Source organism: Phyllostomus hastatus, unplaced genomic scaffold (assembly GCF_019186645.2).
Source record: "Phyllostomus hastatus isolate PE091 unplaced genomic scaffold, TTU_PhHast_1.1 phas_contig_150, whole genome shotgun sequence".
NCBI lineage: Eukaryota > Metazoa > Chordata > Mammalia > Chiroptera > Phyllostomidae > Phyllostomus > Phyllostomus hastatus.
This window is the reverse complement of record NW_025333611.1, coordinates 9,479,668-9,507,472: the sequence shown is the minus strand read 5'-3', so window position 1 is coordinate 9,507,472 and position 27,805 is coordinate 9,479,668.

Sequence of the window (27,805 nt, the reverse complement as noted above, 5' to 3'; positions counted from 1 at the left end):
CAGTGCAACTTCAGTTTAGCCTGTGTTTAAATATAGAGGCGTGAGGCTTGGTCCTGGTTTTATTATTATTATTATTACTTTTCCTCTGGTATCAAGTCAGCCAGTGTGATGGCCTCTTTCAGCATTCACTCTGCAAAATCAGAGTGTGACAAGGTGTCAGCATTGACGGATCAGTTGTGGAGATGGAGCAGGCCTGAATTAATAAAGGTCACCATTGTCAACGGGAAGAGTGTCCCCTGGCACCTGACAACTTGTTCCTAAACAGCCTTTGAAAAGCAAAACGTGGCTCCATAGCAGAACCAGGGATTTCCAGAGAGTCTTTGAAACAAGCACTTACTTTACAATAATTTCAAAACATCCCCTGTTTCTTCACTCTCTCTTTAAATGCTCACAATTTCTCGGGCTTCAAAGTGACTTAAGGTGTGTTCAAGTGAAAGAAGCCGGTCTTCACAGAATGCAGTCCCCAAGTCTGCCTGCATTTCCCCACCCTCGACCCTGCTGCTTTCTATTCTTCCCTTGCAGCTTCTAATATTTTCACACCAATCTGTAGAAGCAAAGCGCCTTTCCTCTGGACTTCCTAATTTGCCCATTGATTTCATTCTGTCTGTGCCACTATCTCTTCATTTTGTGTCACTTCCATTTCTGGAGCAAACTATCTAAGAAGCTCACAGGGCATATCCTGTATTTCTCTCACGTCCTCTAGGCCGTCGTTAACTGAGTCCACATAGGCGAGTACCTATGTGGTGAGTACATAGGGGATAACTATACTTCAGTTGATGATCAGAGAAGTTTCAATTATTTATATTTCAGGGGGAAATTAATGATTTTTTTAGCTCATCATTTGTATTAGTAAGAATTTCAAGAGTGTCAAATGTTGTCCAAGTAAATAAAATCATTTAGTACTTACAATGCAGGAATGATAAAAATGTACAACATAAGATTTTTTGGAAGGTTTGGATTTGTCTATAAAGTTTTCTTTTCCTCATTAGGGCTATGTTTGTGAGCTTTAGTGTTTCTCTCTCTTTTTTTTTAACCTAAGGAGCAGATTCCCTTATAATGAGAAATTTATCTCATGTTTTCAAATGTGATCATTCTATGGGTTCTTAGTTTGCGTGTGTGTGTGTGTGTGTGTGTGAGAGAGAGAGAGAGAGAGAGACCCTCTGGCTGGCAACTGTGTTGTGATGCTCAAACAATTTTCAAATTGTTTGAACTGAAAATAAAAATGACTGAAAAGCCTCTTAAATTTTGTTTTAAGCATGTTGACAAAGCTGCATGTTTGCTCCCTTACCTTATACTTTCCTTGAAAATCTCAGCCTAAAAGTAAGTAAATTCCTTCAACCATCCAAAATTTTACTTTACCTCCTATAAATGACTATTAACCAGTTTTTTCCAGTAAGAAATAGTTTATTTGGGAAGTCTGGTATGGCAAATACGTTTTCTCCATCCTCCCACCATGAGAGACAAGTATCTTAATTAGCAAGAAGCATAAACCAAAATACATTTGAAACATATTTACCAGACTAGTTTAATGCTAGGGTCTTTTCCAACTTTTTGTCCTTATTTCTGGTGTGTTTTTCCACATCGTATTTTTTCCCATTGCCGTTTAGCCCCCTTAGCGCCCCCTCCCGCCCAGCAATCACCACACTGTTGTCCATGTCCAACTTCTGTTTTGTCTGAGACTTTCACTCCCATGTGACAACACACCCGTGTAAGAAATTAGGCAATCTTCTTTTGCTGCCTTTGGAGAGAATAATTATTTCCTAAGACTGAACAGTCTAAAGATGCCATTTTGGTGACTTTAAATAAAATTGCAATCTAAAGCTTCTCTATGATTTTTTCTTCTTTAATGTATTAAAGTCCCAGGGGATGAAATTGTAAAAACATGGCATCTCCCCCAGCTTCCCTTCTAAGCTTTTATCTCATGGGCGATCATTTTCTAAAATTAAATGGGTTAAGTGATTTTTTAATGGCATAAATTGTACTTTCATAAAGCACTTTTTCCAAATTAGTTTCCAAAGCTAAAGTCACATAGTATCATTAGTAGCCAATTACTATGTGATCTGGTTTCAAAAAAGAAAAATGAGTAAACAATTTTACTTTGTTGTTTATAAAATCTCCAATAATCTCATACCCCAATGTTTATAGAGTATTACAGTATTTATAGAATACGCAATTTTTGTCATGTAAAAATACACTTTCCATCAGAAAGTAAAAAATGAAGGATATAAACTGGCAAACATTAAAAATTATCTACAATACTTTTCTCTTTTTGAATGAGATTTTTTTCTAATAAAAATAATAGATTTTAATGAAAAAACTTAAGGAGAAAAAACACTTATAGTTCTACTAATGTCAGATATCTCTAGTTTTTATTTGCATATACAAATGTATGTGTGCAGAATATTGAATTGCATTTTTGAATGTTGGAGATTGAAGATTGCCTTTTTCAAGCCTATCTTGATATTTATTAATATATTCTATGCAATTTCCTATGCCATCAAATCTTTAGTTAAAAAATCAGATTTTTCATGGCTATGCAGTGTTTGGTATTTATTTTTAAAATAACATATTTCAGGATTTTTAGGCTGTATCTATTTTGCTATTATAAATAAAGTTCTCACTTTTTTTCTATAAAATTATGTGTTTGTTTATAGTTCAGCTTCTTTAATCCTTTAGACTTACTTATTATTGGTGAAATTTGCTGGTCTAAGTCATGTATATTGTAATAGATTTTCATAGATACACACCAGAAAGACTGATTTAAAACCTACTGCCTTAGTGGTTTATGATCCTTTTTCATTGTTTATATACACATATTTTCTCATGATTTATTCATTTTATATTTTACATGCCATTTATATTTATTTTATGAATCATTATAGCTATTTTTTGTTGAGATATTTATTGTTTTCCCATTAAAGTATCATACTATTATTGTCTTTAAGTATTTGGTTTACTTTCATAATTTTGTTCCAGTTAACAATACATTTTTTAAAAAGTTAAGCTTTCCCATAATATGTGAGTTATTAGTAGAAAAACTATTCTTTAAATCTTTTTCAATAATAGTATTTGATTAGATATAATGCGTGGATGTATGTGCTGGTGCAGCGTTGGTATCCACATCGGAGATAGCTTTGTTCACACAGGCATGGGACATCCTCAATCTCCTTTTCTTCCCTGCTTCTACTATTCTCTCCTTTACTAAACTCACACTCCTTGTCTTTTTCTGTCTTTGTTATCATAGCTTCGTGCAAAAGTGAAAGACAAGAAACTCAAAAATATTTTAATTTTACATATCATTAGTGGCTCATGCTGTAATAGACATATTCACTATAAAATTGAATTTGATCCACTAAAGTATTAAAAACAATCTCTAATGAACTATATTTAAGGTTCTTACACAAAGAAAGATAAAGAGGAACAGTTGATTCTAACATTTAAAAATGTATCTCTCAATTAGTTTAATCCCAAATACAACTAGGAATTTAGAAGAGGTGTTACTAGTATTAGCAAGTGATAAGGTTGACTAAAAGGGATTAAAATGAGAAATGGAGAAATATACACAGTTAAAAGTCAAAATTGAAATTGATATTAGTGACATACAATTTAAAATAATGCTACAGAATTAATATTTCATTAGATATTTTATTTCTCAATTTTTAGTTTGCAAAAGAGGTAAAGAATATTCAGTGTATCATTTCTAAACCAATCCTTAGAGGGAGCTAAGACTTCTAACAGTTGAGACATCCAGAAGATACAATAAAGTTAGAACTGATTATTGAAAATAAGTTTATTTTTACTTTCTCTTCCCCCTTTCTTTTTTTTAAATGCCAAGTCTTACAGAAATGGTATTTTTTTATATAAGATTTTTATTTATTTATAGAGAGGGAAGGGAGGGAGAAAGAGAGAGAGAGAGAGAAACATCAATGTGCGGTTGCTGGGGGTCATGGCCTGCAACCCAGGCATGTACCCTGACTGGGAATGGAACCTGCAACACTTTGGTTTGCAGCCCGCGCTCAATCCACTGAGCTACACCAGCCAGGGCTTCCCCCTTTCTAATATTATCACTGGGCATTATACTCATACAGATTGTAATTATGGAGTGGTAAGACACTGAAAACTCTTCAGCTTTCTCTTTTTATAAGAACTCTGAGACACTACATGTATGACTTGCTTAATACCACAGTGCCAGCTAGTAAAAGACTTTTTTAAACCTCACATTAGGAAAAAAAGTGATTTTTAATACAGAGCTCTATTAGTTACTAAATTTCAGGAAGATATATCATCTTTATAACAACTTGAACACAAGATTTCTTTATATTTATAATTTATACAATCAGTATTATATATACTCTTTTCATATACAATTAGCATAATTACAACATACAATAATATACATAATTTACATGATGTATATGTTATGTTTTTATTTAGAAAAAGATTTATTAGGTACTAACTGTGTGCCAGATTTTGTGATTTATTTAAAAATTAGTCAAGCCCTGGCTGGTGTGGCTCAGTTGGCTAGAATGATGCCCCAGAACCAAAAGGTCTTGTGTTTGATTCTTGGTCAGAGTGTAGCTTCACCCCCCAGTCCAGGCACATACTGGGGGAACGTATGGGAGGCAAACACTCATTGTTTCTCTCTTACATCTGTCTTTCTCTCTCTTTCTCTCTCTCCCCTTCCTCTCTTTATAGAAACAATGAAAAGAATGTCCTCAGGTAAAGATTTTTAAAAAAGAAAAAAAAGTTTAGCCAACATGTTGGTGCATAGACATTGAGAGTCAATTCGATGAAAACACGTTTTCAATAAATTCACTTAGTTTTGGGAGTTACCGTGTGTATTATTTAGTCTGGGTTCTCCAGAGACAGAACTGGTAGGAGATATATATGACACGTATTAGGAGAAATTGGTTCCCACAATTCCTGTGGTTGACAAGACCGAGGATATGCAGTCGGTGAGCTGGCCGACCGCCCAGGAGAGCAGGTAGTGTGGTTCTGGTCTACCAGGGGAGCTGCCAGTGTGGTTTCATTCTCAAGGCCAGTAGTAGCAGTCTTGCAACAGAGGAAGGGCTGACGTTTCAGTTCAATTACAAAGGCAGGAAACAGCCAGTGACTGGGGCTGAAGGGAGTCAGGGAGGTGGAGTTTCTTCTCACTCACAGGACCGTCCATCTTTTTCTTCAATTCAGGCCTTTAACTGATTGGATGGGGCCCACCCGCCTCAGGAAAAACAAATTGCTCAACTCCATTTATTGATTTAAATGTTAAACTCATGTAAAAACACCCCCACAGACACATCCAAAATAATGTTTGAACAAATGTCTGGCCACCCTACGGCCAGGTCAAGTTGATACACAAAACTAACCACCGCAACAGGTTTTTCTCATTGTTTTTGCATCATGTCTCCGGAGGGTTATGCCAGAGATGCTGTGTAAAGACATAAGCAAGAGTTAGGTGGTGAAGCCTGTGAAAGGAAATATTAACACCCTCTGAAACGCTAACCTTGGTTCATTTGATTACAACATTACTATAATGATTGGTTAATAAATCACTGTAAAAAAATAGGACAGTGATGAACAATAGAATGATGTTCTGATGATTGATATGGGTAATACCAGTCAAGCTGATGGAACAGTCTGGGTCCTTAGGAAGCAAGTATGAATAAGGAGCAGTTGTAAGGAGATTGCATTCTCTTGCAGAAATCAAATTAAGAGGCCACAGAAGACAGTTCTCTGTAGTACAGCACTGATTGGCAAACCTTCAAAAGCTGTTGATCTCTATACTTGAAGTGAACATTTAAAAAAGATAAACCAAAGTTCCGGGGATGGGGGGAAATGAGGCAATGAAATCTTTAGGGAGAAAACACCTTTAACTAAACATTCTAGAAGATCCTTGGAAAGGTTACTTTTTTTTTTTACCAAGGAATGTAAGATTTACAGAAAATTCCCTTTTTTATGCTGGGTGACCCAAGGCAAGTGTGTGATACAGTGTCTTCTTGAACCTTTATACCAGCTAGCATTGCGTTCCTCCCTACACCTTTGTGTGGTCTATCCAGTCTGCATTCTCCTTTATCTTTTCCTGCTGCCAGCACAGGCTGTCATGGAACTCATTTATACTTTTCTTATTCTAGATAAATGCTACCAGCTGTTGCCAAGAACTACCTGCCATTAGTAATAACTCATTAGACTTGACAGTGAAAATCTCTCCTACATGGATGGCAAATGCTAGCTGGTAGACTGTGCTGATGAATCCATTTGAATCCATTTACAGTCAGTGGGTGAAAGTGAATTAGGGAACTGGATAGTCCTAAGATCAGCCCATTGTATAACTCTCATTACTTTTTTATGGGCTCACCCAGCATGAAAATCATTCATTAGCAATGAACATATTTAATTGTTCTTTCCAGTTCATCCCTTTGTACATTTTAAACAGATTATCCTGGCTGGCTATAAACCTGAAATCCAAAACCAGATGCTGTCTCTGATTGAGAGAGTCAGGTAGGGCACTTAAAGAATAAACAAACTCAGTCTTCTTTGTGTGATTTTATATCAAACTTGGATTGTGGCTGGAGCATGATGAAGGGATTTCATGAATTAATAAATAAATTGTGTGCATTCATAAGTGGATGAATGAGTAAAAAATTATACTTCAGTGCCCATGTTTATTGCTAAACAGAAGGGGACAAAGGCAATGATGTAAGTTAAAAAGGAGGAATGAGTAGCAATTGGCAAACAGAAGCTAAATCTGGGACCTCGGATTTCTACACTTATTTGAGAAATGATTACTCACTGCTCACATCAAAAAGGGAAGGAAGGAAGGAAAAAAGGGAGGGATAAAGAATCCATAAAGAATAAAAAAAAGCCTTACAATCCTGAAAGTTTCACAAATAGAACTGTAAAGATAGAGAAGTTTCTTGTAAACTCAGGCAATATTCATTGTGTTGGAATGCTCCACATATTTTGCTGACAAACATATGAACTATTGTCAAATCATTGTGGGGATATTTGAACTTAAAGGTTACAACTTTGACATGCCTATAATGCAACAACATAAACCACTTTTGAAAAATTGTCATTTTATGAATAAAGAAAATAAATTGCAATCAACTTTTATGATTAAATACTTTTTGGGTCCAATTTTAACCTGACAGGTGAGTTTTCAATGTGCCCAAGGAAGAGGAGTCCTGAAAACCACGTGGTGAAAAGCATTACCATAATCTAGAAGAGCATAGCAACATATTTGGTAATTTGGTCAGTTGATGCAATAATATTCTTTATAGCAATTTTTTTCCTCTACCAGGACAGGATCCAGTAGGAACAGGTGTAGCATTTATCTGGAGCCTTTTCATAGTCTTTTCTTTTGTCTTGAATGACATTAAAATATTTGAAAAAAAATCCTTCAAAAATAGAATATTTCCCCCATATATTGGTTTGCCCTTTCCTGGTTGACTAGACTGTGGCCGCGCGTTCTCCCTGGAATGCTGCGGAGGAGATACTTTGTCCATCTGGAGCGTGGCGGGGCTCATCTGTCCTCATTGATGGTGTTAATTTCAACACCTGGCCACGGTGTTGGTCATTTCTCATTTCTCCATGGTATAATTACTGTTTGCATTTTTCTTCATTTTTGACTCTTCCTTGACCATGCCATTAAAGTAAACAAAATGACTAAGATAATGTGGGATTTATTTGCTGTAATGCGATGCCACTGTATACCCAAGCTGCCCGAGACTGAGAGTTTGTAGTTAAATACTGTGTTCACAGGTACTCAGATTAGTTCTTTCTTTTTTTTTATCCTTTCCATGTGGTTATAGTGTTCACTTGAAATATGATTAGGCTCAGTTGTTTGTTTTCTTGATGTGCTTTTCCCCTTCCCATTTTTATCACTTGAATTAATATATTTGTTCAATATGTAGGCCAGTAACATGCTCAAAAACTCTAAACTACACATAAAGTTATACTCAGTGTAATATCACCCCTTTTCTTATCCCTTCTAGTCCATGACTACACTTCAGTTAAAAAAAATCGTATTTTCTGGTTATTGCTTCCTATGTTGCATTTTTGTACCAATAAGCACGTGTGTATATATATATGTTCTTATTTTCTATTGTTTCTTATACAATATAGAGCTTTAAATGTATTTTCTTTTATACTTTTCTTTTTTCACTCAACAGTATGTCTTCTTAATAGAGTCCTTCCTCATTCTTTTTAACAGCAGTCTAGCATTCCATTAAATTCACCCACTCTCTTATGATTGAAGACAAATAATCCTGCAGCAAATAACCTTGTTTATTCGCACATAACATGTGCACTTTCATATTTCTGAAGGTATATCTTCGGGGTGAATTTCTAGAAGTGGGGCTGCTGGATTGAAGGATAAATGCACATATACTTTGATACAATATTCTCAAATTCCCCTCCATAAGGTTTGGAACATTTTGTGTTCCTACCAGCAATGTCAGGAGAGCCTGTTTCTCCACAGCCTCTCCAACAGAATGGATTCTCAAGCTTTTTAATTTTGGCCTCTCTGATGGTGTAGAAAAGCAATGTCAGACTAGTTTTAACTACACGTCTCTTATTATGAAAGAAGATCAGTATCTTTTCATATGTTTCAAAGACATATTTACATCTTTTTTATGAATTTTCAGGACAGTTCTTTCAAAATATCAGAATGTTGATGTAAGAAGTGGTTCCCTCCCAGCTTATGGACAGCGTAGACAATAGGCAAATATTTAATGAGCCAGAAGTCAGGAGTAAGGATGTCAGCTGGGCCGTGTTTCCGCAGAGCCTCGGAAGGGATCCCACTACTTATCACTCCCAGTGTCTGGTGGCTGCAAGGGTTCTGGGCTGGAGACCACCTCGTTCTTACCTCCGTCTTTATCTTCACATCGGCTTCTCCCCTCCTGTGTGTCTGTCTGACCGCTCAGCCCCTCTCTTATAAGGGCATCTGTGATGACGGTTAAAGCTCAGCGGGATAATTCAGGATCTCCTCTCAAGGTTCTTCATTTTACTGTATCTTTTAACATACAACATAATATATACACTATTTCTGCTGCATAAAGTACTGTTTACAGTTTCTAGGGATTAGCATATGGACATATGTTTTGGGGAAGTCACCACCGAGCCCCTTAAACATAGATAATCTTAAAGGATGTAAGAAGAGAAGGTGGGACCCCGGGACCATACATGCTCTGGGTTTGCGGAGAGAAGGGATTGTGGGAATGAGATACGGTCACCCTTCCGCTGTCCCTCTCACCATTTTTGGGAAGAGAAGAGTGAGTACTCAGACTGTCGGAGCATCCAGCAGAATGAGGTTTTGTCATTGTGTGTTTTTATTTTTATTTTCTTTTTTTAGCAATGCTCAGACAGGTGTGGCCCCAGGAGGAACTCAGGGCTAGTAATAATTGTGTTTTAAATTGGCTTAATCTTTTTGTAGTAATATGCCCTAATATCAATAACTGCATTATAAATTTATTGTAAGTAGAATATATCTGAAGATGAATATGTTCATAATTCCTGTCCATCAAAAAGTTTTGCCTAGTTCTACATATTATGATTTAAACAATATGTTATTAATCAGGTAGAAATTAACAGTACAGTTTACACTACATCTGTGGGCATTCAGGATAAATTGATAAATCATAGAATCTTACAGTTGGCAGAGAATTTAGAGATAGGCTAAAACAGCCATTAATTTGATTTGATGCTTAAATAGGTTTTCCTACACATAGTTTACTAAGAGGTCATTTAGCTTTGTTGGAATACCTCCAGTTTCAAGAAACTCACTACCTGTCAAAGACACCATTTAATTTTAATGGTCCTGTACTATGAACCCATCATCCCACATAAAACATTAAGATACATATTTTGCAGACGGATCATTTACTGTTTGCGCTCATCTCTTTTCCAAGCTGAGACCCTGAGGGTTTTCTGCAGTTTCTAATGGGTCACTGTTCTGAGTTATCACCTTAGATCTTTCCTAAACATATGGATATTGCTAATGTCCCTGAGATTACACCAATGTTGGCAGCAGCTCTCTGTGTTTCCATGTGAGTTGAAAGCAAGAAGAAGCTATAAAATCAAAGAGTGAAAAGGTCTTATGGGTCGTGGGCTTCAGCTGCTGCTTTGGGCCTGAAGCGTCTGTGGAATTTCTTAAAATCTTGGGTTGTTGGTATGTGCTTTGCTTAAGCCAAGCAAGGAGTTTATGATACAGAAACTTAAAATATCAGCAGTATTTCATAGAAGTGAAATTCAGAAATGTAGCCAAGTTTCAAAAGGGAGCTAGAACAAAGATCTCTAGAGCTTTAAAAAACCACACAAAGTTTGTTCAATCATCTTTCTCTTTCTTTTTCTTTTTCTTTCTCAATATGCATTTTATTTCTTATGTCCTCTACTTCTGTATTTCCTTTATATATTTTTCTGTCTCTAAAGGCTGGCTTACACAGCATTCCTAGCTATCAACTTTACAAGTTTTCCTTAAGGTTTCCTCAGACCAACCAACGGTTCCATTACAATTCCAGATCCCAGGAGAGATAAGCCACTTGCACCAACCCAGCTCATGTCAGAGTAGGCAGTGAGTTACTGACGAAAGAGAAGGGAGCAAACTAAGCCTAATTAAGTTGGGAAACAGCAGTTTCACAGCTACCCCAGAGGGAGGCAGTAACGAGCAACATTCCACTAGATTGATGGGGTAGGGAGAAAATGGCCAGGGGACATTTCTTTCACTGAGCTGGTGTTTGGTCCAAGCCAAATGATGAAGCAGAACTATGACACATGTGCAGGAGGAGCCAAAACAGTGACCATAATAAGGTGGGGAAGACACTAATCTGGGAAAGTCTGAGCAAAGGATCAGATTGGAGAAGGGCACAAGCCCCCAGAAAATTCAAGAATGAGATTGGATAGGGGGAGGGCAGTAGCCCAGGCCTGGGAAAACCCAGGACAGAGATTGGATAGTTGGAAAGCCTGCTCTTTTGCAAACCCAAGGAAATATATGGTAGTTTAGCAAGGAACTCAGAGCAACCACTACGCTATGGCCTTCCTGCTCTCTCTGCCTCTCTGAGAGTGTGCCATCCCTTGTCACTTGTCACTCCTATAAATCTTGCTACTATCTCTAAACTTCTCCTTTGCCAATGTCCCTGAAATTCTTTTCCTGTGACACCATGAAAGAACCACAGCCTCCAAAACAATGACAGGCATTCTTCTTCCTCTTGGCAGTTGCAACCTAGGGCCTGGGTAGACGGAGTGGTAGTATGCACACCAGTAGATCAGGATCAGGCAATCGCAAGAGAAAGATGGCTCTAGACCAGGACACCAAGCCTCTACATGTCTGCAACAGGCAGGGGCAACTCCAAGTTTCCCGGGGTTTGAGAAAACACCATAAAATATTTTCTGTAGGAGGTAACTGTTGGAGACTGAGGGTAAAAGCAGTGAACAGGTTGTGTAAGACTCACACTAAACTACTAACATAGTGAGAGGTGATGTTAACTTTCTTGTCTGGATCAGTTTAGAAAATGATACAGGGGAGACCAAGTATCTAGAAATAATACGTGTATCAACTTTTAGAATCTAGCTTGGTGAACTTGGGAAAGGAAAAGACCTCAACACATCATCTCTCTGATGCATTCTGAGATTAGATTTGTGTTGTCCATTACGTTACATTTTTGTTCCACATTTATTATATCCACTACAATTTAGGTCTTTCTAACCTATTCAGTTACATCTCAACCTACCTATACTTACCCAGTATGTCTTTGTACAGGATTTGACATTTATCCTGATTGAATTAATGACTTGGTTCAGCATTCTGGTGTAACATAACTTTTCTGGATCCTAAGTTAGTAATATAATATAATATAGTAGTTATCCCTTCAGCTTCCTATCAATTGGAAATATAATTGCATGCCATCAGGGAGTGGTGAGGCTTTGCAAAGAAGGGAGCAACTGCAGTCAAACTAACATTTGGCAGGATCTTAGAGACCGGGACTGTGCTTTTAGCTACATTATGTAGTATATGAACTTGGGTAAGCTACTTAATTACATTGCATTGCATCTTTCATAAAAGGTGTAATCATCAGCTTGCTAGTTATACACTGAAATAGCATCTAAGAAGTTGGGCCACTGCTAAAGTTTCTGTATAACTTGGTAACATCACTGAACATCTCCAGTCTTAGCTATCTCGAAGAGCCAGATGGAATGAGGTGTTACAGATCTGGCCTTGGGGCAGCCTGATCTGAAGGCTTAGTTGAATTTTCTCTGCAGGTTATAGAGGATGTGAAGTCGTGGCGGTGGAGCACACCTTCACTGGAATGGTAATTTCTTCTGTCCCCGGCATCAAACGTATTTTAAGTGCCGGGTAGTGCCCCCAAGGCACCAGCCAGTACATGCATCAAGCCTGTTAAAAGCCACGCCAGTTTAGGGGAATTACATTACTTGGATTCGGAGACAGCTCCACTGTTCCAGGGTGGCTTCTCTATTAGATGCGCGCTGTTTGAGGTTAGGGAGTAAACTTAGGCCCTTCTCTATTCTATTTTAGTAGCAGCCTTATTTTCCTTTCGGTATCCGCCGGTTTTCCATCTCAGTCCGTGTGGTTCATCGGGGCCAATCCATTGTCCCAAAGGTGGACCTGAGGAACACGCTTGACTACATAGGGACCCACCTCCACCAACCACAGCCATCAAGTCCGATATACGCATGGAAATCAAATCAGTCTTATCCAACTTCTTCCCTAGAATGATGAAGACAAAGCAATTATCACCTGGTCATCAGTTCTTGCATTAGAACCTCCAGACTGTCCAAGTTTTTGACCTTCCTAAGGTCTGGACGTTCCATTTCTATCTTAATACCTACATGCTACTTTACCCATTTCTAAGAAATTGTTGCATAGGTGTTAGTTTTTGTTACTTGCAACAGAATAATTTGATATAGACCATGACTTTTTAAGTGAAGAAATGTAGATTATAGAGTCAAGAAGATGCAACACCTAGCTGGCCCACAGGACCCTTGCTAAATCTAAGTCCCCATGGGTTCTGTACTTCCCCCTTTGTGCCGGGAACACCCAGTATCGGTCTGGCCACTCCTGTGCTTCCTGCCCATGGTTCACTGTATAAGCCAACAACCCTTACCTTCTTTCTACATGTCGACACCACACCCCTGCACACTTGGCATCAGCCCAGATCATGCTTTTTCTTGAGCCCTGGTTTATGAGTTCCTCTGTCTCAAGGTTACTTAAAATGATTTGCCCAATCCTGGCTCAGTTCTTGCTTTCTTTGACCAAATTCTTCCCCTATCTCAAACTTACTATTAAAACAAAATTCTGCATTTTCTCTGTCCATCAATGACTGTTCCTAATAGTATAGGCATATTTAGTATTTGTTAGAGAAGTGTGATCACAGAAAAGTATTTGTCTAGTGTAACTATAGCAAAATTCTCCTTAGCACTGTTTAGGCCTGTATGGCATTAAGTACATTAGCTGTCTATTGCTGTGTTTAAAAAAATACCTTAAAACTCAGCACCTCAAAACAGCAAATTATCTTACAGTTTCTGTATTTGTGGAATACAGACAGACCTTAGTGGGGTCCTCTGCTTCAGAGCCTCTTAAAGGCTCAATTGAACACGTCAGCAATGTCTGTGGTCTCATCTTCAGATTCAACTGTTGAAGGATCTAACTTCAAACTCACTCACATGGTTGTCAGCATGACTCTGTTTCTTAAGGGATGTGGGACTGAAGGTCAAGTTCTTCATTTGTGATTGGCTGGAGGCTGCCCTCATTCCTTGACTTGTTGGCCTCTTTACATAGCGATTCTTCTAAGCTTCATCAGAGTAGGCAAGCCAGTGGGTCAAAGAGAGAGTGTAAACATGATGGAAGTCGTAGCCTTTTGTAAGTTCAACTTGGCAGTGGTATCACATTACATTTTGCATTGTCTGTTGGTTAGAAGCAAGTCATAGGTTGACCCACGCTCAAGAGGAGGGAATTCCACAAGGTCATGATTGCCAGGCATCAGGTCCCAAGTTGCTTTTCACCAGAGGGCTGACCATTTTTTGTTCACTTTTTGCTACTATCCAGTAGCTTAATCACCAACCTTGACAGCGGTGAGGCAGAAAACCACACAGTCTTCACTTTACAGTGTGCTCACTGAGGATTCTGTGTTCTCTCAAATAGCACTTCTATGCTTGTCAAGGGAAACTTCAGATACATTTGTTACTGAAGTCATTTCATTGTCACTTTTAGTTTCACAGCAGTATGTTCTGTGCTGTGTACTCAAGTGGCCATTGTACAGGCTCCCCACTGACCACCAGCTGTTCAGGCCTTGTCTCCATCAGGGAAGTCTTGAAGGCAGTGAACTTGATTGTCTTGGCATATCACTGATTCTAGGGCTCATACTTTTGCTAAGAAGTTGAGTATCTTCTTACAGAAGAATGTCAACATTTCTTTAAAAATTTACTAGAGTAGTTGGTCTTTTCTTTTTGCATTGTCTTTTTTAAGGATATTATCTTAATATGCCAGTCCTCAGATACTATTAAATATTATTTTTATGTGTCTGATTGTAGAAAGTTAATAGAGTGTTTCAGTGTGTGTTTCCTGAATCACAGTCTGTCTTGGCAGACAGAGATCTAAAAATTTTGTATTTTGGCAGTTTTTATTTCTAATTATGCTCTTAACAGTTATCAGCAGTGACCCAGCATATAAATAAGTAACTTAAATGTGCTGTGTTTTTATGATGATAGAAACAGAAGGCAAAACTTAACATTTGAATCAATATTCAACTAAGTTGTATATAGAATACAGGCATGAACATAACTGTGCTTTGGAAAGAGAGTGGGGATTCTGATTAGTTCAACTTCCTAGGTTAAAAAAAAAGTTAGAAGTTATCCAGAGGACAGAGCAGATGCTTTTTGTTTTGTCTGAAATATTCACAGCATAGCATATAAGTTATGGTTCCAGGATATTGAGGGGGAAATGCTGGCATGGGCTGTATTTAGTGTTCTTATTAATTCATATTTGCATTTATTAACTCATTAATAAACAGTTGTGGAATCTGTACCTCGTGCTGGTGAACATGAATAGCAAACACACAGTTCTTGCACTTCAAGATTCAGTTTATTTAGGTGCCACCAATATAAATAAATATTTCTATTATTTTATACAAAATAGTGATAACAAAAGAATGTAAATGATATGGAGGCTGTTTGAAGTTTTATATTGCAAACTTTTATATTGCATCAATCAGAAAACTTTTTAAAAATTTCTGTAGGGTTCAAAAGACTTATTTGGCTAATTATATGCTTAGAAAACAGAATATATTATCACAAATCATAAAATGTGGGTCGTGAATAACATTGAAAACAAAGAAGGACATCATCTTAGGTTAAAATATATTCCACCCAAAGAGAAGCAACTATACTTGTATACGAAACATATCAGTTCCTATACTAAAAGGAACAGACAGCAACCATCCATATCAGTTACCCCCAAACCTTGAGGCTTAAGTGACAAAGATGTTGGTATTCCTTTACAGTTTCTGAGAGTTCGGAACCCTGATGCAGCTTAGTAGCTTAGGTGGGAAGCTCTTGACCTTGAGGCTGCCATCCTTTTCATCCCATCTGAAGTAGGAATGAAACCTCCAAACCACTGACAGCCGTTGGCAGGTCTTGGGTCCTCACTGGCGATTGGCTGGAGGCTTCTCTCCCTGCCTTCCCATTGGTGCGGAGCGCAGCAGGACCCCTGGCTTTCCGCAGACGAGTGAGCAGAAAGGGGTGTGCACACGGGAGCCAGAGTCTCTCGTGAGCTTCATCTCAGAAGGGGCAGCCCCGCCCTTTTTTTTTGTCCTGCTCATTCTTCCAATCCCCCCCCCCCCCGCGACAAGGGTGACTACCCGGAAGTGGGGCCCCAGGGGCCCCGAGGCTGCCTGTCACAGAAACCTTACTTCAGCCTTTTTTTACGTCCTGTCGCACCTCCTGTCTATGAATCTCTGGGGGCAAATTAAAGGAGGGAAAAGAAAAGAAAGACTTCTCAGAAGCAACACTGAACTGTGCACTCCCCCGCGAAAGAGAGACTGTTAGAGTGACTCTTAGGTAGAAAACTACGAGCAAAGAGGGCCGGGCGCAGGAACGGCGAGCTGTGCCCCTTGGGATGGGGGGGGGGGACAAGGAAGGGGGGACACAGGTCAGAGCAAACAGCACGGCGGAGGGGCCTCAGCAGGTTCCGCACCACACTGCGCCGCTGGGGCTTATTTCGCAGAAGGTATTTTAAAAGAAAGACGCTGGGGCACTGCTTACCGTCTTCTTGTCATTTTAATGAATGTAATATTTGTGAATTTATTAGTTAATAGAAAATTGCTTTGATTAAAGAACACTTGTAGAAGAGCTTAGATGGTACATATATATTTGTTGCTTAATGCTTAGATTTATGTAAAGAGTACATCATTTATAACTAATTTTCTAATTTACAAGTAAGGAACAGATCAGAGACCCATTCTGATATTTTTGTGGGGGTGCAGAGACAAATGTGTTACTTTTTACACAAATTATTTGTCATAGCATCTCAATAAAAAATGTGTAAGGGAACAAGTAAAACATGTAATAAAACAGGTCAGGTTAGCCTCCTCTCATTAGCAAAATTAATCTCCACCCCCTCCATTATAAGAGGTTTTGGCATGAAGTCTTGGCTGTAATCAGTGCAGTTCATTCTTAGCAGGGTTTTGCCACATGTTGTTCTGATAGTGTTTTCATTAAGGGATAACTGTCAGTGAAGTGTCACTCATGCAAATGCCTGAGAATCTCCATTCATTCCCATGATGATACTTTTTACAGCTTCTCCAGTGACTCTATAAAGTGCATAGGGTACACTTCGCTTGCATGTGTGTACACACACGCACACACATGCACGTGCCCACATACAACTCCATAGAGTACACCGTGAGGGTGTCTCAGTGCAGCATCCCTGGGAAGTGGCCTCTGGCCTGCAAATCTCTGTGTTGCATTTTACCATCAGTACGGTCAGCTCACCGTCAAACGCACACCCGGGGGCACTTCCGAATGTGCTTCCAGGATGTGATATAAAGACATTTGGCAAGCAATTCAAATATTAATCCAGACTTATAAACGTTGACACTTAAATGTTTAATGTTTCCATCATATAACTAGTTTACTTCATTTCACATTTTGAGGGCACACAAGTAAGATAACATGTCTTTGTGAAATCGAGGTTATTATTCATGTTTAGTACCTTCCTCACAAGTACGAGAATATCATTCTCGTTGCTCTGGGATCCCTCAGTTGTAGAAAGATCAAGAACGTCTGAGAGTATTTTTAATCCAAGGGATCAGCATTTTTGGTTACAGTTGCCTCATAATATGAAAATGAAAAAACCCTGCATATCTGCTGGTGGATTCTGTCTCTGCTATCGGCAAGAACCCTGCAGAGAACCCACAGGTGGTCATAGGCCAAAGCCCACAGGGAGGATGTGGGGTGTCTGAGTAACATCACCCCCTCCAACCTCTTCTGGTTTCTCAGAGTCAGAAGAAGATAAAGAAAACCTCTCTCTCTCTCTCTCTCTCTCTCTCCCCCTCCCTCCCTCCAGGTAGGTGGTCTGAGTTCTGTTCATAGCAGCTCAAGTGCATATTCTTAGATTTCTTTCAACAGCATGCACACAAGTCATAGGTAGTCAGCTGCAGTTGCTCAGTGCTTCTGGACGAGCCTCTGTGTTGCCCTTCTAGACCGAGGGCTGCATGCCCACAGGCCCACACAAGCCCATGCAGAGGTGACGCAGAGGCATGCAGCAAGCCGGGTGGGGCTGTGATGAGCTGAGGAACACTTGCCCCCCTAGATTGTTGGGGCTACATGAGAATAAGGGACCAAGGACACCACTGGATTTTTTTAAAGAGGAAGCCGAAATCCTGATTTTTACGTGAAGTCTCATGTCTTAAATATTGACCACTAACTTCTATGTTAAGTTCCTCTATGGAAGTCAGCCAAAACATATCTATAATGAAAACATGACCAATAAGTTTTAAAAAGCTATAGCTCATTTCATATGGCACCTACTCATTTTGAGGGTGATCCTGAAAGAAATGTCAGTTTTTCTGCTGTCTTCCTCTTAGAGTTCTCCTTGACATTTATTTACACACAATGATTACATTTCCTCTCAACAATGTTAGCACCCCAATATGGTTACAGATAAGGAAGGTCATTGTCAAACACTGTTATGTCCTTCTATTAGAATAATTGACTTCTATCCATTTGGCATTTTTCAGAACAGGTTTTTCTGGCTTTATTTATGGAAGGAACTGACAAATTCTACCTCACAGAATGCTCTGTTAAAATAACTTCATTAGATATTATGTTCAATAATCAAACAAAATTGAAGTCATACCTTGGACAGCACAAAAAGGCGCTAAAAACTGATGTCTGAGACATTGTTGCTAATAAAGATCACCAGATAAACATCATTACCACAACACAGCATGTCCTACAGCGCAATCCAGAAATATATAAAGTTACCGCAAAAGGATTCCTCATCTGTGTGTGTGTGTGTGTAATTTCTCCATTTGTAAATTATGAACTATTTGGCAGGGGAACTATTAGCAAATTGAAAAGTTAGTAAAGTCATTTTAGGATAAAAAGGAAAATAAAAATCTAAACATTTTTAACAATGTAGTAAAACTTCAGAATAAACAACCATTTCCTGCCAACCAAAACTAATTCTATGTAAACGGGAAGGGGAGTTGAATTAAAGCAGTAAATAGTAGAACTAATATTGATCGGTAAGTTGAGAGTTCTTTTCTGATTCTGAGTCAGATGGTAACAGGTCATGAGGGTAGCAATAGCTTTAAATAAAATGATTAATAAGGTTATCTTGATTGCTCCTTCCAGTTTTCATCCTCTATGATTTCATGAGCCCCCACCCTCCAATCAACTTTTCTATGAGTTTCTGACATTGTTTTTGCCAGATCTTCCACTGTTGATTCTGCCACTGACTTTATCCTTTGAGTGGTTCAGTTTTATATAGAGTGTAAGAACACCACTTGGGAAACTCTTTGAGTTATTATTTAAAGGCAAGTGAAAACTTGCCTTAGAGGCGCTCTTTAATTTGTAAAAGAAAATATGAATTATCTTAAAGAAACTGCCCAGCTCTAATTCTGAGAAGCCTGATTGTATTAATTCCCTCTCTTACACTCATTTATTCATTCTGCAAATATTTATTGAATGCCTACTATATTCAAACACTGTATTAGGTCCTTTTGGACAAAAATAGATCCAGACCCTTATACATTAAGTAGATATGAACCCGAATGAAATGTACAGTCTACTGAAAGAGACAGATATGAAACAGTCACTAATAATGGAGAAAATGTTATAGAGAGAAATTCAGGATGCTAATAACATATAAAGGAGGCTCGACTTAGTGAAGTCATTGGGCTTTACTGAGGAGAGGACAGACAAGTGGAGGTCTGGAGGGTGAGCGGGCTGAGGTGGAAAGGCACGGAGTTCTAGTCCCGCTGACAGGAGGGAGCAGAAGAGGCATCAGCAACCGACAGAAAGCCCGTTAGGCTAGAGCAGAAAGAACGAGGGGGGCGGGGTATGGTTGGAAATACAGCGGAGAGGTGGCTCCGAGCGCCCTCACCGTTACAGGACGTGTTGGGGTCCGGAGAGAGAATGTAGAACGAGAAATAGCTCAGTGGAGAGCTACTAAGGAAACCAGGTGGTTCCACTGGACTTCTATATTATAACTTAATTTAAAAGTAAAACAGAAGAGACCACAAAACTCTCATACATCCACAATTCCTTTTCTTGATAATTGTTTTAAATACTTTAATATGTAAATTATTTGACCTTTTTCTATATATTGGCACCAAACTGCCTTGAGCATTTGTCAGGGAATACAATAAATCTGAATGGATGTTTAAGCTCACTTTGAAAAAAAACATTAAATTAGTCCTTAGGTAGTTAACATTATTTACTTATTTACCTACAGAGTAGGGATTCTACTTCACAACGTACAAAATTTGTCATTTGTAAGTTAATGTTTTATCTAGCATTAGGATTTCACCAATATACATTAAAAAGTTCATATTTAAACACTAATGCACAGGGTGTTTAATGTCACATTTTTAATAACAAATACTAGAAATGACTTAAATGTTCATCAATGGAGACTAGACTACTTCTAGTCCCTCTGCACACTAGAACACAACTCAGCAGTTAAAATAAACATGATAGACCTTAATGTATTAGCATAGAAATTGCGGCAAGCTATGTTATTTTAAAAAATGCAAAATGCAGAAATATCTATAGAGTGATCCATTAAGCCATGTCCAAGTTTGTCTGTGTTCACACACACAGAGGAGGCTTTTAGTAAAATAGCTTTATGGGCAGGGTTTTGAGATGACAGTGTGGGGTTTTTCACATTTTACTCAGCACCTCTTGAGAGTTCTGAAAATTTCTAATGTCAACAATATCTACTTGATGCCATCATGAGTCATTTTAAATTTCTTCACTTTTTATTTAAAAGTGGTACCAAAATCTATTTTTATGGGCAACATGCTAAATATTTTGATAAAATAATACATTTTCTTAGTTTATCTCTATTATTGTTTACTGTTTATTTTAATCTATTGTAATTATATGTATTAATTTATATTCTGCTTTAAATAAGCTCTTGCCAGGCTCTGAGGATGTAGCATGGTGCCTCATGTGAGTGGTAGATACACAATGAATGTTGTTGATTATATGATCCAAAATGCTCCAGAAGAGCATAGATTCAAAAGAAAAACTATGGCTTTAAATTTTGATTTTTCAATAATTAGCTTATAATCATGGGCATATTACAAAACTACTGAATTTACAGGAAAATAAAATTAAGATACAGTTCCAATCATATGGAAGTTTAGTAACAATTATAGGGTATATCATTTTTAAAAAGAATATCACTGTATTGATGCATATTGTATTTAATAAAATTAAGATCTCTTCCTCATCTCCCTTTTTGTAATTGGCATTTTTTTAGTCTTCTATAAGCCACCAAGTCTTCCTCACAAACAGTTAAACACTTTTATTTTTTATATATAAATAATTCACTGTCGGAATGAAAAGGAAATGAAGAGCCCAAAGATAAGTGGACACAATGTGGAAATGTCCCTCCCATTCAAAGACAGTGGGAATTGGCCTAAAAAATTAAAATTTAAAATTATTTTATCAAACACTTGTATCACTTCTGCATATATGTGTGTGTGTGTATAAGCAGGAAAAAGTATGTACACACACACACTTAAGCAGAAAAAAAGATACAAACTTTGCCTCCAAAGCTCAGTGGCAGGCAATGTATGTAATTTCAGAGACCAGTAGGATAATGTAGTCTAATTGTGGACTGCAAGGCATTGCTGCTAATCTGAAAGAATTAGAGTCACTTTCCCTGCCACCGTGTGGTTTATTACTTCGTATTCCTCAGGTGCAGGGTTGAGGGAACTGCATTTCCCGATATTTTGGTGGTGTTCTTGGAAGTGGGTGCTCAGTTTATCTTGGTTTCATTTTACTTTAAATTACCTATTAGTTTTTAAGTTGGGTTCAGAATTTAAGCTTTAGCTACCAGCAAAAAGGTTATTATTATTATTAGTATTTATTATTATTAAGTGGAGAATTAAATCACGAATTTAGGTTCATGGGCTCTTTGTAATATCGCCTTTGCCCATTGGACTAATTACAGAACCACAAGCAGCAGGAAAGATAAGAAAGTGCAGTCACTCATATATTTGTAATGTTGACATTTGGCGTCCAGCTCCGAAGTGGATGTTTACACAGTAGCTGTCTTTAATATGCTTTCCAGTAGGTTATATATTATTCCTGACTCGAATATCTCAACCTATACACTGCACAATAAATGAACAGCTGTTAACCTATGCATAATTAAACATATTCCACAAGGCATTTTGGACATTGTGAGCATATCTATCCACTCATTTTCAGAAAATTGTGCCACCACCTGGCGTGGGACTTGAGGTTGTCCGATCACAATGAAATTCAATGAAAGCTGAAGACTGGTAGAAAAGTGTTAGCCCTAACTCCTTCGATCCATTGAAATATGTTGGGAAGCACAGACTGCGTCATCGTGAAATTTCCACACAAGGTGGCATTCCATTTGTTAGCAGTCATAGAGGGGGTACTTGGCACTTGGAACTCCACCACAATATTAAACTCATTATCATGTGAATTGATAATGTCTAGTACAAGGCTTTTTTAAAACTGACTCATTGTTGGTGTGATTTTTATTAAAGTCATCTAATTTTGATTTTCATTTTAGGTGTATGTTCCATGGAATTGCAGATAATAGTTTAGTCCTTACTGTTTCAGAGAATAGATCATGTGATACCTATATATCTCAAGTTGTCTTTTTAGGGGGTAAAGATTTTATTGATTGATTGATTGATTGATTGTTGTTCACATACAGTTGTCTCCATTTCCCCCTATGACCCCTGGTGCCCCACCCATCCCCACCTGCCACCCTCGATCCTATGCCTCCTTGGCTTTGTCCATGTGTCCTTTATACATGCTCCTTGATGACCCTTCCCCCTTGTCGCCCGTTATCCTCTCCCACTTCCCCTCTGGTCACTGTCAGTTTGTCCTTTATTTCAGTGGCTCTGGTTGTATTTTGCTTGCTTGTTTGTTTTGTCGATTAGGTTCCCCTTGTAGGTGAGATTATATGGTATTTGTCTTTTACCACCTGGCTTATTTCACTTAGCATAATGCTTTCCAGCTCCATCCATGCTGTCGCAAAGGGTGGGAGCTCCTTCCTTCTTTCTCCTGCATCGTATTCCATTGTGTAAATGCACCACAGTTTTTTGATCCACTCATTTACTGATGGGCATCAAGTTGTCTTCAAGTCACATTTAGTAGCTGGGAAGGGCTAAAATAAATCCAGGAAAACAGAGAAGTTTTTTAAAGAGGCCTGGTCTAATAGGCTCAAGAGATTGGGATCAGGCTTCAAAATCAGAAAGGGCTGAGGTTTTCTCTATCTTTTGCCTTTTCTCTCCTCTGTTATACTGGCATACAAAGTAAACATCGTATGGTAAATTACATACATAGTTTGCTCTGTCTCAAAGCTGCTGAAACTCTATGTATATATGCTTTCTCTTAACTAACAGCTTAAGGAAACCTCTGCAGTGGGTGGTAATTTTAGCTGACAGTACTGTCTTCCTAAAGTGCCAGTGGAGAGACATGAAGATTGTGTGGGAGAGTCAAATCTGTGATTTAGGCTGGGCGGCGTCAAACATCTGCAAACAACATCGCTGGAACGTCCATGAAACAAAACCGCATTTTAAAAGAATGTAGAGTTAGCATAACGTGTAGGTTCTGGAAAAATTAGGTAAAAAACTGTTTCTTATCTAGACTAAATTAAGGGCTTAAATAGTCAATCTGGTAAATGATGGTGCTATGAGATTCCGTATACAATCTCCTAAATTTTCCTAGGGATTTCTGTGATTCTTTTTGTTGCAGTATTTTCTTAATTGGATGTCAAGTAATAGTAGTCTCTGGAAGTGCCCATGTTTTATAATTTCTAATTTCAATATTAAATAAGAACAAATGCTTCTGCAGAATTTTATTTATAAAAATTGGCAAGTTTATCATTTTAAAAATGACTGTATGTGTTAATTTGCTAAAACAGTGAAGAAATTGTTTTAATATAATAATTGAGGTTAGTATATGCATCCTAATGATGTGTACAAGAATCAGATACATGTATATTAATTTTTGTGTAAGTACAATTTAATCTTTAATGAGCCACTTCCTTAAAAGATAGTGACTAGAATCTATTAAATTTAAGTTTATTTTTCACACTGCATAAGTGAAAGAACTCTTTCCCAAATGTAAAAAGGGGTTAGTATTCAGCAAATTTCACAGCTCATGTGAAAGTTAGGAAACATGAGATAAAGATAACTCTTTTAAGTTTAAAACAATAAATATACTTTTTAACTTTACAACTGAGAAGTAATAAAAGCAATGAAATATCAGGGTGGGATCTAGAATAACTATATAAAAGCCATAAGGTCAAGGGTTGTATCTGAAATCCATCAATCAGTCAATAAAACTAACTCCCTGTCATAGCCCAGTGCCCATGACAGTCTTTTTCTACCTCTTCAACGCCCCACCCACCAGATTCCTGCTGCCACAGGGCCTTTACACATGCTATTACCTTTGCCTCAAAGTCTCATTCTCATTTCTCCCCTGTGCTACTCTTGTGCTTAATCACTTAGAGTAAGTCAAATTTCTAAATAAAACATATTCAGGGAACGTCAATCCTTCTTTTATATTCCTATTACAGAGGTCGTTTTTTAACATATTTTTGTACTGATTTCATACAGGGAGCAGCAAAAAATTGCAGACATTTTTGTAATCAATTTATCATAGATTTAGAGGGTTTAACAGTCTTTTTTTCCCAGTCATTCCTTATGAGGACACATTTGTGGAAACAATGAGCCCACAAGAGAAAAGATTAATAATTATAAATATGACTCATGTTTGTATAGAGCTTTATATTTTACTAAGCCTGTTCTAAGTCTCATTCTCATTTGATTCTTGCATAATCTCATGAGGAATTTAGGAAAGTTATTTATTCAACAAACATTTTAAGCATCTATTATGATGCAGTGTTCTAGGAATACAAATATAAAAATAAGCAGCAATTTTGTCTTCTACCTTTAGGGAGTTCCTTCTTCCATTTTTTTTAATTGAGATAAAATTAGTTAATAACCTTGTAAGTTTTAGGTATACATTATTGTTTGATGTCTGTGCACCCTGAAGCATGCTCACTCCCAAAAGTCTAGTTGCCATCTGTCATCATGTATTTGACCCCCTTTACCCATTTTACCATCCTGTAACCCCCTTCCTCTCCAGCAACAACAAACCTTTTGTCTGTATCTATGAGTTGAGTTTTTATTTCTTTTTTGTTTTATAATCGACCTATGAGTGAAATCATGTGGTTTTTGTCCTTTTCTGTCTGACTTATTTCACTTAGCATCATGCCCTCAGGATCCACCCACGTTGTTTCAAATGGCAACATTTCATCTTATCTTATGTCTGAGTAGTGTTCCATGTTACATATGCAACGTATCTTTATCCATTCATCCCTTGATGGATGCTTAGCTTGTATCCACATCTTGGTTATTATAAATAAGGCTACAATAAACAGAGGGGTACATATATCTTCTCAAGTTAGTGTTTCATTTTCTGCAGCTAAGTGCCTTATAGTGGAATTGCTGGATTATGTAGTAGTTCTATTATCAATTTTTTGAGGAGCCTCTGCACTATTTTCCACAGTGGCTGCACCCATTTACATCCCCATCAAGGGGTGGGCACAAGCTGCTGTTTTCTCTTCATTCTCTCCAACACCTGTCTCTTGGCTTTTTGATAATTTTGCCACTCTAACGGGTGTAAGATGATATCACATTCTGGCTTGGATTTGTGTTTCCCTAAATATTAGTGATGTTGAACATCTGTTCGTGTACCTGTTGGCCATAGGTATGTCTTCCTTGGAAAAATGCCTGTTCAGATTCTTTTCCCCTTTTTAATTGGGTTGTTTGGAGTCCTTTTGTTGTTGTTGAATTATTTGTTGTTGTATGAGTTATTTATTTATTTTGGACATCAACCCCTTATCAGGAACATCATTTGCAAATATCTTCTCATATTCGGTTGGTTGCCTTTCGGTTTTGTTGATGGTTTTTGTGAATTTGACCCCAAAGGCAAGGGAAAATAAAAGAAATGGGCCCACATTAAACTAAAAAGCTTCTGCACAGCAAAGGGTACCATCAACAAAGCAAAAAGGGAGATACTTTGGGGGGAAGGGGAAGAGATACATAATACCTAGCAATACAATTGAAACAATCGAGGGTAATTAGGGGATGATCAGTGTGAGAAAAGACTGGCGTGTGAATGGGAACAGGATATGGGTGACTCCACCTGAAGAAGGCGGAGAAGTGGCAGGAGCCCTGCAATCAGAGGAGCAACATGAGTACATGAACACGTGACAGTGTATGGTTTGTGTTGCCTGGAACTCGGAGACGCAGGAGATATTGAAGGGATATCGGTGGACAACAGCATAGCTCTGCCTGTGTTGGTCCCTGCGTTTCTGTGTCGGTCTCAGGCTGCCCCATGCTAGTGACAAGCAGTTGCAATCTCACAGGTGGTCCTCTCAACATTTCCAGTAAGAGTCTCAAAATGGTGTCTCCTGGGCTCCCCCTGGGGTGAACCAGCCACTGTTCTCAAGGACTGTGTTCTGATTGGACACATCTCATCAAAGAAGCCTACTTTAAAAGTCAAATCTAGTTTAGGCATACCCAGATCTCATGCCTTAAAGCAGTTGCCCTCAAACTTGAGCACACATCTGACTCCCCTGGAGGGCTTGTTAACACACAGAGTCTAGACTGTCCCCCCACCCCATCCCCCACCCAGTATCTGATTCAGCAGGTCAGGGCTGTATTTACAAGTTTTAGGTGATGCAGACACTGCTGAGCCAGGGACACCCTTTGAAAAACACTGCCTTACAGAATTGGACGGACAGTTTCTCATAAAAAAACAAACAAACCCTGAGTCCTGTTACCTGAAGACATGGGCTGAAGTTCAGGAAGGCTGAAACCACAGACTTAAACTATGACCATCTGTGAAAATTTGGAAGCCTATGATAATTGTTTACAATACACCCCCTTTCCCTTCTCCTTGACTGTTTCACCTTCAGCTAGTGGTAGCTTTAGAATTTTATTCTGACTACCTAATGTTGCTCATCCTCAAACACCAGATCTTTACCATTCTGAATCCAAACACGTGCTCTTTTCCTGCTTTCCTCCGAAGAGCCCGACCCGGAGATCTGATGGTTGCATGTTCACTGAACAATCACAAAGCAGATCTAGATTTCTTAGTTCGAGGGCCTTGTTTGCCTTTTATATGACCTTGGGCATGCCACTTAACATCAGTTAAGCCTGAATTTCCTCCTATGTATAATGTTGATGATAACAGTATAATAGTAACAGTCAGAGATTATTGTGAGGATTCAATGGGGTAAGATACGGAAAGTGCTTTGAACAGATCCTGACACATACTTCAGGACACCATAAGCCTCAGCTCTTGTTAAAAATTGTCCATTGCCAGTGGCCCTAGATGATTAGAGCTGATAGATTTTAGAAGAGAAAAGTGTCCTGAAACACTGACAGAATTCAAGCCCTTTCTTGAATGGTCAATATCCTCACATATAAAGAATTAACTTATCTGACCAAGGGCAAAGGGATGGTTAATGGGCTCAGAACTCCTACTCCTTGTGCTTTTGCTGCTATACCACAGTCCACCTTCTTCCAGAAGCAACATGACTTCTCACGGAAAAACCATGAATTTTAGAATCACATGAAAACAGTTTCATTTTCCCATGCTCTAACCAAATAATTATGAGCCAATTAGGTACTCCTTCACAGCTCCTGTTTTCTTATTTTTAAAATAAGATTAAAAGCAGAAACCATACAGGATTTTTTGTGAGACTGAATACAGAAACATGTGTGAACTATCTAGTTCAGTGCCTGGGGAAATATTGGTTTATTGGTGAATATTTAGTTTCTTCTCTCCTCTTTTTTATTTCCTGAAGTAAGGCTAGCATCTAAGCAGGAGACTTGGCCTGTTCTGTCAACAAGGTGAACAATGGTGGAAGTTGTAGATTATCTGAGTGCAATTGGGGTAAACATTCTCCTGCAACATGGCATTCAACGCCCTACCGAGGACTTTGCTCCGTGACCATGGCCTTCAAGTATCTGCAGAACTGCTGAGTGTAAGCGTTAACGGC